The sequence below is a fragment of the Xyrauchen texanus genome, chromosome 18 (assembly GCF_025860055.1).
Source record: "Xyrauchen texanus isolate HMW12.3.18 chromosome 18, RBS_HiC_50CHRs, whole genome shotgun sequence".
Classification (NCBI taxonomy): domain Eukaryota; kingdom Metazoa; phylum Chordata; class Actinopteri; order Cypriniformes; family Catostomidae; genus Xyrauchen; species Xyrauchen texanus.
The window spans coordinates 23,033,412-23,047,194 of NC_068293.1; the positions used below are offsets into that span (position 1 = coordinate 23,033,412).

Genomic DNA, 13,783 nt, shown 5'->3' on the forward strand with positions numbered 1-13,783 from the left:
GTTATATATCAGCTGAAGTAATGTCCTGACTGTCTTGAGCATATTATTTCAATAAATCAAAGCTGTGCTGAGAGTGGAGTGAGTTACTCACAAGCTTGTTGTGTTTGAGCAGGTTGACATTGAGGCAGAAGGAGAAGAGGAGTTTGTCCTTCTCAAACAGATTGTGACAAATGTTGATGTAAAGCGAATATTTGAAATGGTCCTTCAGAATCTGGAGTCTGAATGCACAGAGTGTGGTAGGAAACAGTTCAATGACAACATGTTTGAAAGAATCTTCAGAAAACACTTCAGAAATGCTGAGAGATCTGTCTCTCTGAAAAGTTAGTAGCCCACAATATAAGGACCACTTCCAGTCATCTTTGTATGTTTGTTTAAAGGTTTTGAATCCATACCATTAACAGACTGTAATATGATATAAACAACTGATATCAACTGACTCTAATGCTAAATGTGAAATTAATATTCCTTACATTTCAGCCAGGCAGAGATTAGAATGGGTGTAACAAATTCACACACTTACACTCAAAGAGGGACCTTCCATCTAGGGATCAGTATATCACATAACATTTTTTTCACTTAAGCCAGTAAGTAACCACGTAGAAACCACCCAGAACAACCTACCAACCACAATGCAATGCAATATGTTAGTGACTGCAAATCTAGTACATTCTTATTGTTTTCCATCATCAGTTGAATATACTGATAAATCTTTATAGCTTTTGCATTAATGATAATCACAACTGTGTCAATAATTAGACATATAAGTCCTACATATTTTGTAAATCTCAGTGAGTATTAAATAAAGATCTGGTGTTTCTAAAGTACAATTGTAAGACAAGTCTTCATGTATTAGTTATCTTGATTTGGTGCCACTGCCCTTTAGAGCAGGGGTTTTCTAACTGGGGTCCACAAAAAAATTTAATTAAAATAAAAGTTAAAGTTAACATATACTGTACACATTTGACATTACTTTTTCCATAAGCTTTCTAAAGACTTGTTGAAAATCATGAGATTAATTCGGTAGCAGTTTACAATAAGGTTCCATTTGTTAACATTAGTTAAAAGCATTAGTTAATAAGATCTACCAATGAACAATACTTATTAAGCATTTATTAATCTTAGTTATTGTAATTTTAACATAAACCAATACATTTTTAAAAGCTACATTAGTTAACGTTAGTTAATGCATCATTAACTAAAACAAACTATTATGATTTTTTTAGTAACTAACATTAATAATGAGTAATAAATTGTGTAACAAATATATTGTTCATTTTTAGTTCATGATACCTAATGTGTTAACTAATGATATAGTTCCGGTCCTTGAATCTGATTGGATGAGAGACGGTCTGACAACATCAGCACTCGGATGCTTCAAGGTGTGTTCATCACTCCACTTGTGTTTGTCATCCTAAACTAAAGTGTAATAGCAGTGCATGTGTGTTAAGAGCTAATGTAGGCTATGTGTCTCTTTTTCCATCTCTTTTTTTTTACATGACATATGTTAGCCAGCAGGTGGTAGCAAAAGATAATTTTTGTGTGTAATATGAGCCAGTTGGTGACGTAAAGTGCTCCGTGATCGCTCGTATTACTACTACATTACTAAAGCTAGGAAATAGCTTTAAACGGGTTTAAAAGAACAACTTCAGCATTAAGGCTCATCACAGCTGACACAACATACTGATTGATTACAGAACTCAAGGTGCTTACCTCATACCGGAGTTTCCACATTGGATACATACTGTTTAATATGGCAGAGGACATTGCGGTTTCAATAGGGAATGACTCTTGCGTACCAGCTACCATGAAATAGAGAGGAAAAGCCCCGCTTTGATGGCTATTTTACCAGTGAGAAAGCTGACCTTCAGAAAGCTGACAGCATCTCTTCTTGGGTGTGGCAACAGGTGATTGCAAACACTCCATCTATTTCTCTCTCTCTCTCTCTCTCTCTCTCACTCACTCTCTCTCACACACACATCCATCCATTCTTTTTTATCCAATAACTTATTCAAAACAGCACAAGCCATGATACTATTTCTGAAGTGACATTTTTTAATTACTAACGAAGGCTTGGATACATAATTTGTTTTGAACCAGCAATGGCAGATTCTGATCGGTCGCGTAATAATGTATTTCCATGCACAAATTTGTTTTTATGACCGTACTCAGTTTTTCCAAATTGTTTAACATTTACTTTTTCATTGAACTGTTGTATATAAGCAATATCACACTCGTGCTGTATGGCCCTAAATCAGCACTTCACATGAGCAAGAGTGCGATATGGCGCTACATAAGCACTGCTGTGATACAGCCTCGTGCCATAGGTAATCACAGCAGTGCTGATGTAGGGCCATATCACACTCTTGCTTGTGTGATATTGCTTAATTAACGAAAGGAACCTTATTGTAAAGTATTACCATTAATTGAAATTAAAATGTTTTAATTCTATTGACAGCCATAGTTTCTCAATGGGGTTGCAAGACAATATTCTCTGTGAACTTGATTTAGGATTATATTTTTTGTGAAAAGTGCTATACAAATTGGACTGAAAATTATTCTCCTGAGATTTATACATCCAACATAAATTTTACAATCTAAATACAAAGTAAAAATATAAGGTATATGACAATGTTTTAATAATAATTTTTTTCTTTAGTTCAATTATACATATAAAAACCAATTATTTAATTTTGCAAACAACTTGCTGTATTATTTATTATTCCACACTTAGTAGGCCTACCGGTATTTCTCTCACACAGTATCAATGGGTCTTTATACATGAAAATGTACAGCTGCCATCCCTCACAATGGAAATTAACATATTTGGGGTCCTTGACATCAAAAAGTTAGAAAACCTCTGCTATAGAGAATTGCACTGACTAGATGCATTCTTCTAGCCAGAGAATGTAGCTTTGGGCTGAAGTGTTTTAGTATTCCCACAGCTCTCAGCATCACACTGACATGCTTTTATTAGAAAGCCAAGAAAGAAAATAGTGCTTACAATAAGTTAAGCAGGGAAACAATGTCTTCACATTCTTTTATTTAAGAAACCTCAATATGACATCCATAATCCCACAGAACCCATGTCAGCGCTTGTCTCTCTGCCTGTCTGACCTCATGAATATCAAGCTCAAATTGTCTTACAGCTGTCACTTTCAAAATCTTGCATTAACTGTAATCTAACATATTAAGCTTCCAATGTAATCTTAAACTAATACTAAAACGCTTATCAAGACTAACTTTGAATGTTGACTTGACAAAGCCTTGTCTGAAAGTTGACAGACAGACAGACAGACAGACAGACAGACAGACAGACAGACAGACAGACAGACAGACAGACAGACAGACAGATAGATAGATAGATAGATAGATAGATAGATAGATAGATAGATAGATAGATAGATAGATAGATAGATAGATAGATAGATAGATAGGTAGATAGATATTTTGCGATGAAGGATGGGAATGCTGAGCTAACAGTATAATTTTTTTTTACCTGTTGTAAACACTTCAGGCTCATTAGGGAGTCTAATTGCAAGGGAGGCAGTCAAAATCCAAAACTAGTCTGCAGACATTTTAGTGCATTTTTTGTCATTTGTAGAAAATGGAAATTTTACTTTACATTTTACAGTGCTATTTAATGTTAATAATAGTTGTGTTGTCTGATTGTAACCCTTAAAAATTGTCCTCTACATGTAGAGGGTGAAGAACAGTCAAAGGGAACATATTGGATGGATAATCTTCCAGCAATTTCACGACTGTAGATATTTTTTGAAGTGTCACTGTCTGAAAACTGTCTTTAGTATGATTACAGATCAGTTTCTGGTTGCTGTGTAAGAGCAAATGAAAACAAAATCTGAACTAGATACAATACTACAAACTAGAATCAAGTAGTAATATCCAGAATATACTGTATATAATATGTGTATTCATATTCAGGATTGGTGTTCCAAATTTAATAATTTAAAATAAACCACTAAAAGACAAATCAACCACTAACTGAATATTGTCTATTTGGCAGTTCTGTCCATGATATCTAAAATTATTAGCTTAACAACCATATTATTTTAATACTTTAATTCAAAAAATTATGTTATAATGTACAAGATACCTTGTTTTAATCGTATGGTATTAAAGACTGGTCACTCCACAAACAGTCCACACCAAAACCAAATCAATTTAGCTCATCAGTGTGTTTAAAACAACACAGAAAAAATAGACAGTACAAATAGCACTTGGATGCACTGTGAAAAAACTACAATGAATTTAACCTACTAACTGCTACAGGGATGAATGAGGGGATGGATGAGGTACTAAATCTTTTAGTTCTTTCCTCCGGCATTCTACATCTACGCCCTGAGCAGAAGATCTGAACAGATTGTAAAATACTACAAATCACATACTTAACAACTTTGGAAATCTCTACAGACCAAAACTAGGCATCACTCAAGATCACACACTACTCTACTGTCAAGTCGATCCGAACTCATACAGAAACACATGCCCTCCCATTCTTGGAGACCCAATGACAGATGTAAACAAACATGGAAATGGCAACTGCCTGCTGTCATCATACACAACACGATTTCCTCTGTAGTCGTGGATAGCCGGCTCTAAATATAAAACAATTCTAAAGTCCTCTGATTAGATAGAATTAGAATCGGAGGGTAAGAAATCACAGTCAGTGCCTACACTGTGCCATTTTCTCAGACTTTCCCAAAATCTGCAGAGTGGAGCCGATGAACCCAGACTAGCGCCAACTAGCACAAACTCAGCCCGGTTTAAAACCGGGGCTAAAATCGAGTTAAAGTCATGTACTGTAATCAGCCTTAAAGGAGTCAAACAAAACAACAGAGGAGAGGAGAGTTATAGCAAAACAACAAACCACAAATATATAAAAAAAAAAAAAAAAAAAAAAGAATAAGCAAGGGCTTGGCTATGCAAAGTGCCTTTCACCTAAATAAACAACGATACACAGGAGGAAGGCAGAGACACACAAAACTAGATTATCCTGCTCATTTGTGTATCTCACATAGCGTTTTGCGTCCACTTCCTTTACATTCAAGAGTGTACAATTTTATGGAAAATGTGCTTTCAGGCTGTATATGTTATGTGAAAGAGGCAACTATAACCCTGGAGGGAAGAGGGTTTTTGTGTTTATTTGTGTTTATTTAGGTTTGGATCGAACTTTGATGTTTTCCATGGTGGAGGGGGACCCCTGAGGAGAAAGAGGAGTATTGCATCTGGGACAAATACAATAATAATAATTATATTTTTTTCTGAATTCTCAGCAACATTTAAATATGTGGACACAGAAATATTGATGGGATAATTCATCCAAAAAGAAAATGCCATCATCATTTACTCATGTACTCAAAACCCATGTACATCTTTCTTCTGTGGAGGAAACATATAAGCCTCAGTCACCATTCACTTTCATTGTATGGAGAAAAAAAAAACATGCAATGAAAATGAATAGAGCCTGAGGCTAACAATCTGCCTTCTGATGACTGAATTGTAATTTTTGGGTGAACTATCCCTTTAGACTGGTGCTTTACGTGAACTGGTCTGTAATCCATTACTATGAAATTAGAAACAGCATGTTCAAAAGTCAGCATCACTCAGCATGTTCTTCAGCCAATTGTTCGCCTGACCCTGAGGATCAATCATCAAGGGCGACCTCCTTGCATTACTGCAGAGAAACAACATCTCAATAGCCCTCCACAAGCACCATCAAGAACGTCCTGCCCACGACAAATCATCTCCGTCATATCCACATAAGAAATCAAGTGTTCTGACCACTGATTATAATGCAGAATGCTAATTGAACATTTATTTTCATCGAAAAATGGAACTAAATACTGCTACAGATTGTATATCTATATCTATTGAATATTTGTAATGTAAAATATTTTGGTTGTCATGAGATGAGGGAAATCCAGTATGAGGCCTAGAATAGATTATACATGTTTTTAGTGACTAATTAATGAGAATAAAGTTTTTCGGCATCAAAGCTGCTGGAATGAATCTTATAATATGCAAAAAAATGGTTTGGGCTTTTGTGGTGTCCTCAAAGCCTCCTGTATACTTCCTAAGATAACATTTAACATTTCTAAATCTACTTTGTCAGTAAAATGCAGTAAAAAATAAAATGTTAGACAGTGACATATTGGCAAAAAACTCTCTCGAGATGATGATTGCTTTGTCAATGGAGAAAGTGTCTGAAGGGAGGCCAGCAATGGCCCAGCTGCGGATTTTCACTGGCTCAACTAGGGTGCATCAGGGACATGTTCTTGGAGCAGAGTATTCTACACATGTCAAGCCACTCTTCTGTAGCTCGCTGTAGAGGTCAGACAAGTAAAAACACATACGGCTCAAGAAAGACAACATCCAGAAGCAGTCTGATTCATAAGTATTCATTGATGTCTCAATCTACTGATATACAAAGGAACCTTTTATGCTATTTAAAAAGAAAAAAAAATCCATAGATTGTATATTACCTGCTTGTTTCAACATAATAATGGCGTTGTTCTGTAGACAGTACGATTATCATTCTGATAGCTTTATTTCTTGTTTAAATCTAATATAGACTTAGTACACACAAAGGAATAAACTGTCTGGCATGTACCTGCACAAAATCTTATATAAAAAGACCCTCTGTTGGGAGAAAATATATTGCTTTCACAGAGGGGGGAAATAATAAACCTAAACTACTCCCTGTTCCCTGAGTGCTATTTCAAGCTCACTCTAGCATCTCTGGCATGGTACAAAGTATTTTTACTTAGTTCATTCATTTTCTATGGATCCTGCTCTGTTGTTAAAAGTAACCAGCTCACAACATAAAAATAATGGCTATACAAGTATAGAAAAAAACACTTTAATGTCACTCCACATGAGATGCATATAACTGTTATGAATATGAATATGTATTTCAGTCACATCACAGTGCTCAGGCTAAAATATATTTGAAAATGAAACAAGGCTCAAGGATGTGTCAGTGAAATAAACTTACAAAAAAACATACAAAATATGTTGCAGATGTCTTTCAATGTTTAAAATCACCATTCCTTCAAAATTGCTTCAAAATTATTTTTTGGACGTTGCTGTTTTTATTATAAAAATGTATCTGTGCAAATTATATATATGTTGCTCCCATCCCCTAACCCTCTTCCCTATTCCCAAACTACCCTCATTGAGGGTTGAATTTTTACACTACGAATAAGAAGAAATATCAGATTGTGTTACAAGTGTCTGGAGTTTATTTATACTTTTTTGTGCAGCCGGAGATTTCTTGTGATGAACAGTTCTAGTAAGTGTTCTTCATTTACTATGTTTGGTATATTGTGATTAAAAAAACGCTATATTGTTTTTTACTCACTTGTTTCTCATTCATCTGTATTGAAATCACTTTTCCTGGTAAGCAACTCTTACATGAGCAGCATGGTGGAAAGGAGTGTGTGTGTGTGTGTGTGTGTGTGTGTGTGTGTGTGTGTGTGTGTGTGTGTGTGTGTGTGTGTGTGTGTGTGTGTGTGTGCGTGTTTTTGTGATTTACGAGGACAATTTTGTAAGTTACAGATTAGTAATTACAAGGGTATTATGCTATAAATGTGATTTATGAGGACATTTCTAGTGTCCCCATAATTCAAATCGCTTTAAAATCATACTAAACAATGTTTTATTGAAAATGTAAAAATGCAGAATGTTTTCTGTGAGGGTTAGGTTTAGAGGATAGAATCTATAGTTTATACAGTATAAAAGTCATTATGTCTATGGAAAGTCCTCATAATGATAGGTAGACCAACATGTGTGTGTGTGTGTGTGTGTGTGTGTGTGTGTGTGTGTGTGTGTGTGTGTGTGTGTGTGTGTGTGTGTGTGTGTATGTGTGAGCGTGTATTTATCACTTTGTGGGGACCAAATGTCCCCATAAGGATAGTAAAACCCGAAATTTTTGACCTTGTGGGGACATTTTGTCGGTCCCCATGAGGAAAACAGCTTATAAATCATACTAAATTATGTTTTTGAAAACGTAAAAATGCAGAAAGTTTTCTGTGAGGGTTAGGTTTAGGGGTAGGGTTAGGTTTAGGGGATAGAATATAAAGTTTGTACAGTATAAAAACCATTATGTCTATGGAAAGTCCCCATAAAACATGGAAACACAACATGTGTGTGTGTGTGTGTGTGTGTGTGTGTGTGTGTGTGTGTGTGTGTGTGTGTGTGTGTGTGTGTATGTGTGTGTGTGTGTGGTTGTAAACTGAATCATATTGGCTATTTTTAAAAACGCGAATAGTCGTTCGACATGTCTTGCCCCCAATTCCTTTTTGAGTAGAAAATACATCAAAACAGTGAATCGAACAGCACTCGTCAAGGCACTTCAGTGCAACTTTAATAGGTCAGATTTTTACAAGACTTTTTAAAACCTTTTGGCAATAATCTTTTTACAAAAATATTAGATTTTAAAAAATGGCTATAACTTTTTATTTGTAAGAGTAAAGTACTGTGTAAACAAATAAAAACCTAATTCAAATCACACAACATTTTACGATCACAGAGTGAGGTAATATTGTACCTATAAGCCCTTGCACTTGAATAATTGAATCATATAAAAACATGGGTAATTATAGGGACATTTTATCACAGTTTAGTTGTTCATGTTGTTTTGTTGTAAATACTCTATACTAAATTGTAAATAAATACACAAAATTTTCATTTTTGAGCAGTTCTAGCAAATGAAAATGTCTGCTTGAGTTACCCCGTATGTAGGCCTTCTATGTTTTAAAACATTCATTATTTTCTAACAAATTCAGTTCCTATTTAAGGAGAGAAAATACAATTAAAGTCTTTAAGAATTGAGTTTAGCGATTTGATTGAATTACACTTAAAAAAATGTGCATGAAAAGATTCCTGATAGAGCTTTATTTAACAGTGCCACCGATCAGTGAACAGTGCCCTTTACTCGTTTTTATCAAACGCAAATTCAAGTTAATACAGACCTGAAGTAAATATGAATAGACAATCTTCTTAACTAACCTTACATATATGTAACAATGCCTGTTTATTTTTTTTACCTGCTGCCCTTCCTTTTATTGTGTGTGTGTTTCACTCGTAATTCATTATGCATTCTTAAGCTGTGATCATTACCATACAACTGTAAATGACTTATAAATACATTAGCCATCAAGAAATCTTTCTCTATCTCTTGCTGATGTATTATTATTTAAACTGCATTGAAAAACAACAAAAATAACAACAGATTGTAATGTTAATTTAAGTAGAGTAACTACATATTATGATGACGAACATGCTAGGGTTACGTATACACATGCTCCGGAAATATTATATGCATACGAGTCAGTTTAGGAGCGTTGATTGTTCTGACCAGTATTTCATTTGGGTTACATTTAAAATACCATCTAAACAACCTTACAAAAAATGGGATTTGAGTAGAAAATCTGATTTGGGCCACATTCAGCAGCGCTGTCAATGTAGCCTTTGTGTTTTGTTAAATCAACCAAAAACAGTGGTGATGGAAAAAAAAAACCATTCATAAAGAAAATATATGGTATTTAAATGGCAAATTCTTAAGGTTGACTAACTGGAACCTCACTGAAAGGCCATTCTTCATTAACATTTCAATAACATGCTTGACATGAGAATTGGATTATGTGTTGGCACACCTGTCTGTATCTTGAGGTAAGGGCACTCAGGTAAGCCACAATAGCTGCAGAGATGAGAATGTCTCCTGTCAGGTTGTTGTAGAGTTCTATTTATTTGTAGCCTAAACCTGAGTGTGATGTTAAGTTCCTGACATGAGGTGATGATTTCACATCTAGCCATCTCTTAAAGTTGACCACATTTATATCCACATCAGCAATTAAGGTAATTATCTGGTTAAGACTTTATTCTGAAAAAAGTTTAAATGCTCCATTAAGTATTCATCTATTAGGAATATTTCTGCTTATGTAAAACAAAGAAACTGAAACTTGCTCTGTCTTTTTTGCTTCTTGTTCTTCTTTAAATTCTGCTAAATTTTGGAATGTTAAGTGATCTTGAATTCTGAAAAGGCACTGCATAAATTTGAAATTATTATAATTTATTAATTATTATTATTAAACTAAATAATGGTGTCTTATCTTAAAAATGTCTGATAGACTTACGGGACTTTCACTTGTTTGTAGGGTATGCTGATTAATGATATTTATTTTAATGTTTGAATTTGTATTTATTATTCACTGCAAAATGTGTGCTTGACATTTCACATTTTTCTTGACACCTCCTGCCTCCAGAATAATGTTGTTATACGATGAGACAAATTAAAATTCTGTTTTAGTTTTAAAATATTAATATAAAAAATACTAGGAGAAACCAAAGTCAGCAACATATTTCACAGTTATTGAGGCCAACAAATACAGCTTCATCAGGTAATACATTTTTTTAACTTATAATTTAAATAAATAATCAATTGTTTAATAACAATAATAATAATCATTATTATTATTATTTTTATTATCATTATTATTATTTTTTAAATATTATTACTATTATTATGAAAACGCATACACAAGGCACTTTCATTAATAGAAACTATAAACATAAGAGTAACATAAAAAAATGGGTGTTTCATTTAGTTTTAACGCACTTCCGGTTTAAGCCCCACCCACACTCGGTTCTATCTGAATACAGATACAGATACAGATAATTTTGGCATATGAACAAATACAGATAGAGATAATGGCTACGCTGCACACCCCTAATGCTAACACTCTACAATAAGTTATATTTATTTACATTATTTAATTAATTAGGTATCATGACTTTATAATTAACCATAGTTTTTACAGTATTTAGAAATCTTGTGAAGGGACCGGGTTTACACCTGTCTTTTCTGCCTTTTGATGAGTTGAATACATTCACTTTTTGTTGTTATAAACAATTGTTATAATCAAAAGGTAATCAAAGTGTTTTTTAATCATGTGCATTTATTCCGGTTATGTTATGATTATGAATGTTACAGGTAATTTGTGTATTTGATCTCTGAGGGGTGACTGAGTGTCTGACCTATGTCAGGAATGAAGTAACAGTGCTTGCTCATTTAACCTGGCTCTCAGAGAACAAGCATATATGTGAGTTGCAATTCATTCATTGATAATAGATCAAATTATGTAAGTGACTTATTGTGTTCAAGTTTTAAGTCACTTATATACCATGTGTATTTTCTGATACAAATAAATTCTAAGCATTCATTACTTAAAGTATATTTCTGCTAAACATTGCTCTATTGCATACATTTTATCTATTGCAGGCACTGTTTGGAGTTTTGAGTCATGTGACTTAGCCAGAGGAACTGAAGAGAAGAGCTCTCTCAATTTATTATACACCTCTGACCCTTATCTGATGACCTATTGAACTTTCTCTGAATAATCACTGATATGACTCTTTTTGAATTTTGCGTAGTTCAACAGTTCACCAAGCTTCGAATGTTTCCATAATTATCTGTACTGTTCCCCTATAAGAAATATGTACTTGTAAGAAATGATGTCAATACATTTGCATATGCCTATAATTACTGTTGTTTCAGTAATCTAAGTTAGTTTGATGGTAGATTCTCAAGGCATTTTCTCTTTCTGTCTTTTGCTTTTGGAAATGTGGAGGACTTTGTCTTCAATAAACTCTCTCTCTCAACTGAACTCAAATTTGACTCCTGTTCATCATTGTTCATACTGGTCTCTTTACTAGGAATAGCTGTAATTCCCAACACTTGGTTAATAATAAATACATTTATGTTCATAATTGCATAACTAATGTTCAGGAATGAATACTTATTGTAAAGTGTAACCATTTATAACCATTGTGTCCATTTGTATATGGCTACAAATAGTAGTATTACAATATCACAACTTTTCAAATTAAACATGCTAAACAAATGCTAAATTGTTATGCTTTAGAATAGAAAGTTTGGACAAGACGGTCTTTATATAAAACATTTACGACCATAAATGAATTTTTACTACACCAACTTCCCTCCAAATAAAGCATAAAGACTGTGATCAACTAGTGCTCAGTCCCTCTTTCATCAAGTCTTTTTGCACTAATTACATGACATTGGTGCATCCAGAGCCATAACACTGTATGCTCCTTGAGAGAACCAAAGAAACTGATTTCTCCATCATTCCCATCCATTGTAACTTATGTCCCAAAATGAGAAACAATTTAAAAGAGACAGTGGAGCTTCAGGGAACAGTGTATCAGATTGTCTCAGGTGCATTCAAGTGCCTTTATTCTGGACATGCTTGAGAGAGCATGGCATGAACAACTTCTATCCTCCAACAGGGATAACAGACAACCTGAATTACAAACATGGAGAGAAGGGGAGAAAAAGTACAAGGAACATGAAAGGACGTGAAATAGGACAGAAGACGGCAGCAGGGCCTTGATGATGCTTGGTTCACCCAAAGACCCTGTAAACTGACAGCTAGTCTCCAAAGATGAATGAGAACAGTGTGTGTGTGTGTGTGTGTGTGTGTGTGTGTGTGTGTGTGTGTGTGTGTGTGTGTGTGTGTGTGTGTGCACCTGTGTATCTGTTTAGGTTTAGAAACAAAAGCTTCACTCTTACAACTTCAAAGTTCGAACATAAAAATGATCTGAAGGAAAGTAAACAAAGAAGAAAAGGAAAACATTCCCTTAGCTCCTCTTGATGTAAAGATACAAACTAAATTCCTTTGAAAGGGATGGTATGTAAACAAACTTCCATCAAAGAGGGAAGACTATCATAAGGGTTGGGCTGTACTGGAAGATAACTAATATAAAAAATAGAGACAGAAGTACTTGAAAATGGTGTGATTAATACACAAGCCTTCATGAACAGTAACTAATGTTTTGTCGATTGTAAAAATCTTCTGTAGCATTCTTGTGCCTTGTGGATTATGACATGCATTCTCTGCTTACCTGACTCTCAAGGTCAGCCTTTTTGTTCTTATTGGCTTCAAGGGTCTCCTGAAGTTTGGCCAGATTGGCCTCACCTCCTTCAAAGCAGCCTGTTTATTCTAGAGGACTTCCATTGCCACCTTCATTTTCTCCTCTACCTGCACCAGCTTCACTTTCTTTGGGGCCACTATCTTTGCTATTCTGTGAAGGAAAAAGAGAAATTACAAAAGATTGTGCCATGAAAAGGCTTTGAGTTTACATCAACACAATGCAAGTCAATGGGGTCAAACACTTTTAAGTGTGTCCTGTGCACGCTTTATGCATCAATTTGGATTGCACGCAGACCTTTAGGATCTGCAGCTCTTTTTCTGCTTTGGTGGACATAAATGTAATCCATACAACTCAAGTGGTTTAAATCATGTCTTCTTAAGTGATCCAATTAAAATGTAACTCCTTTTTCACTATAAATCTTAACATCTGCAGTCTTCTTGGTGTGATCATGATTTGAAGCTCTTTCCTCACACTTGATGCAAGTGCAGAGCTTGTGTACAGAGCGTGTACATTCGCAGAGCTCAAGGAGGTGTAATATTGCTTTTAACATGATCACACCAAGGAGAATGCAAGATTTATAGTGAAAAAGGAGTTACATTTTGGTCTATTTCTGACCCAAAATCGATTGTATCACTCCAGAAGTAAAAAAAAAGTCGGTGCCCGTGAAGGCGATGAGCTCTCGAGTGCAGCATCGGAGAGCAGGCTCATTCTGTCTGATGTGGAAACCTCAGCTGCGCTTCCCCCCTCGGGTGTGGTCGCCCATTCACAGGCTGACGCTGAGATGACGGACTTGTTTTCCCGGGCTGCCGTG

General features: G+C 34.9%; 1 pseudogene; it reads right to left on the reverse strand.

Annotated features, from left to right (window-relative positions):
- LOC127658805 (dynein axonemal heavy chain 7-like) overlaps positions 1 to 13,783 on the reverse strand; it is a 66,465-nt pseudogene that overhangs the window by 13,267 nt on the left and 39,415 nt on the right.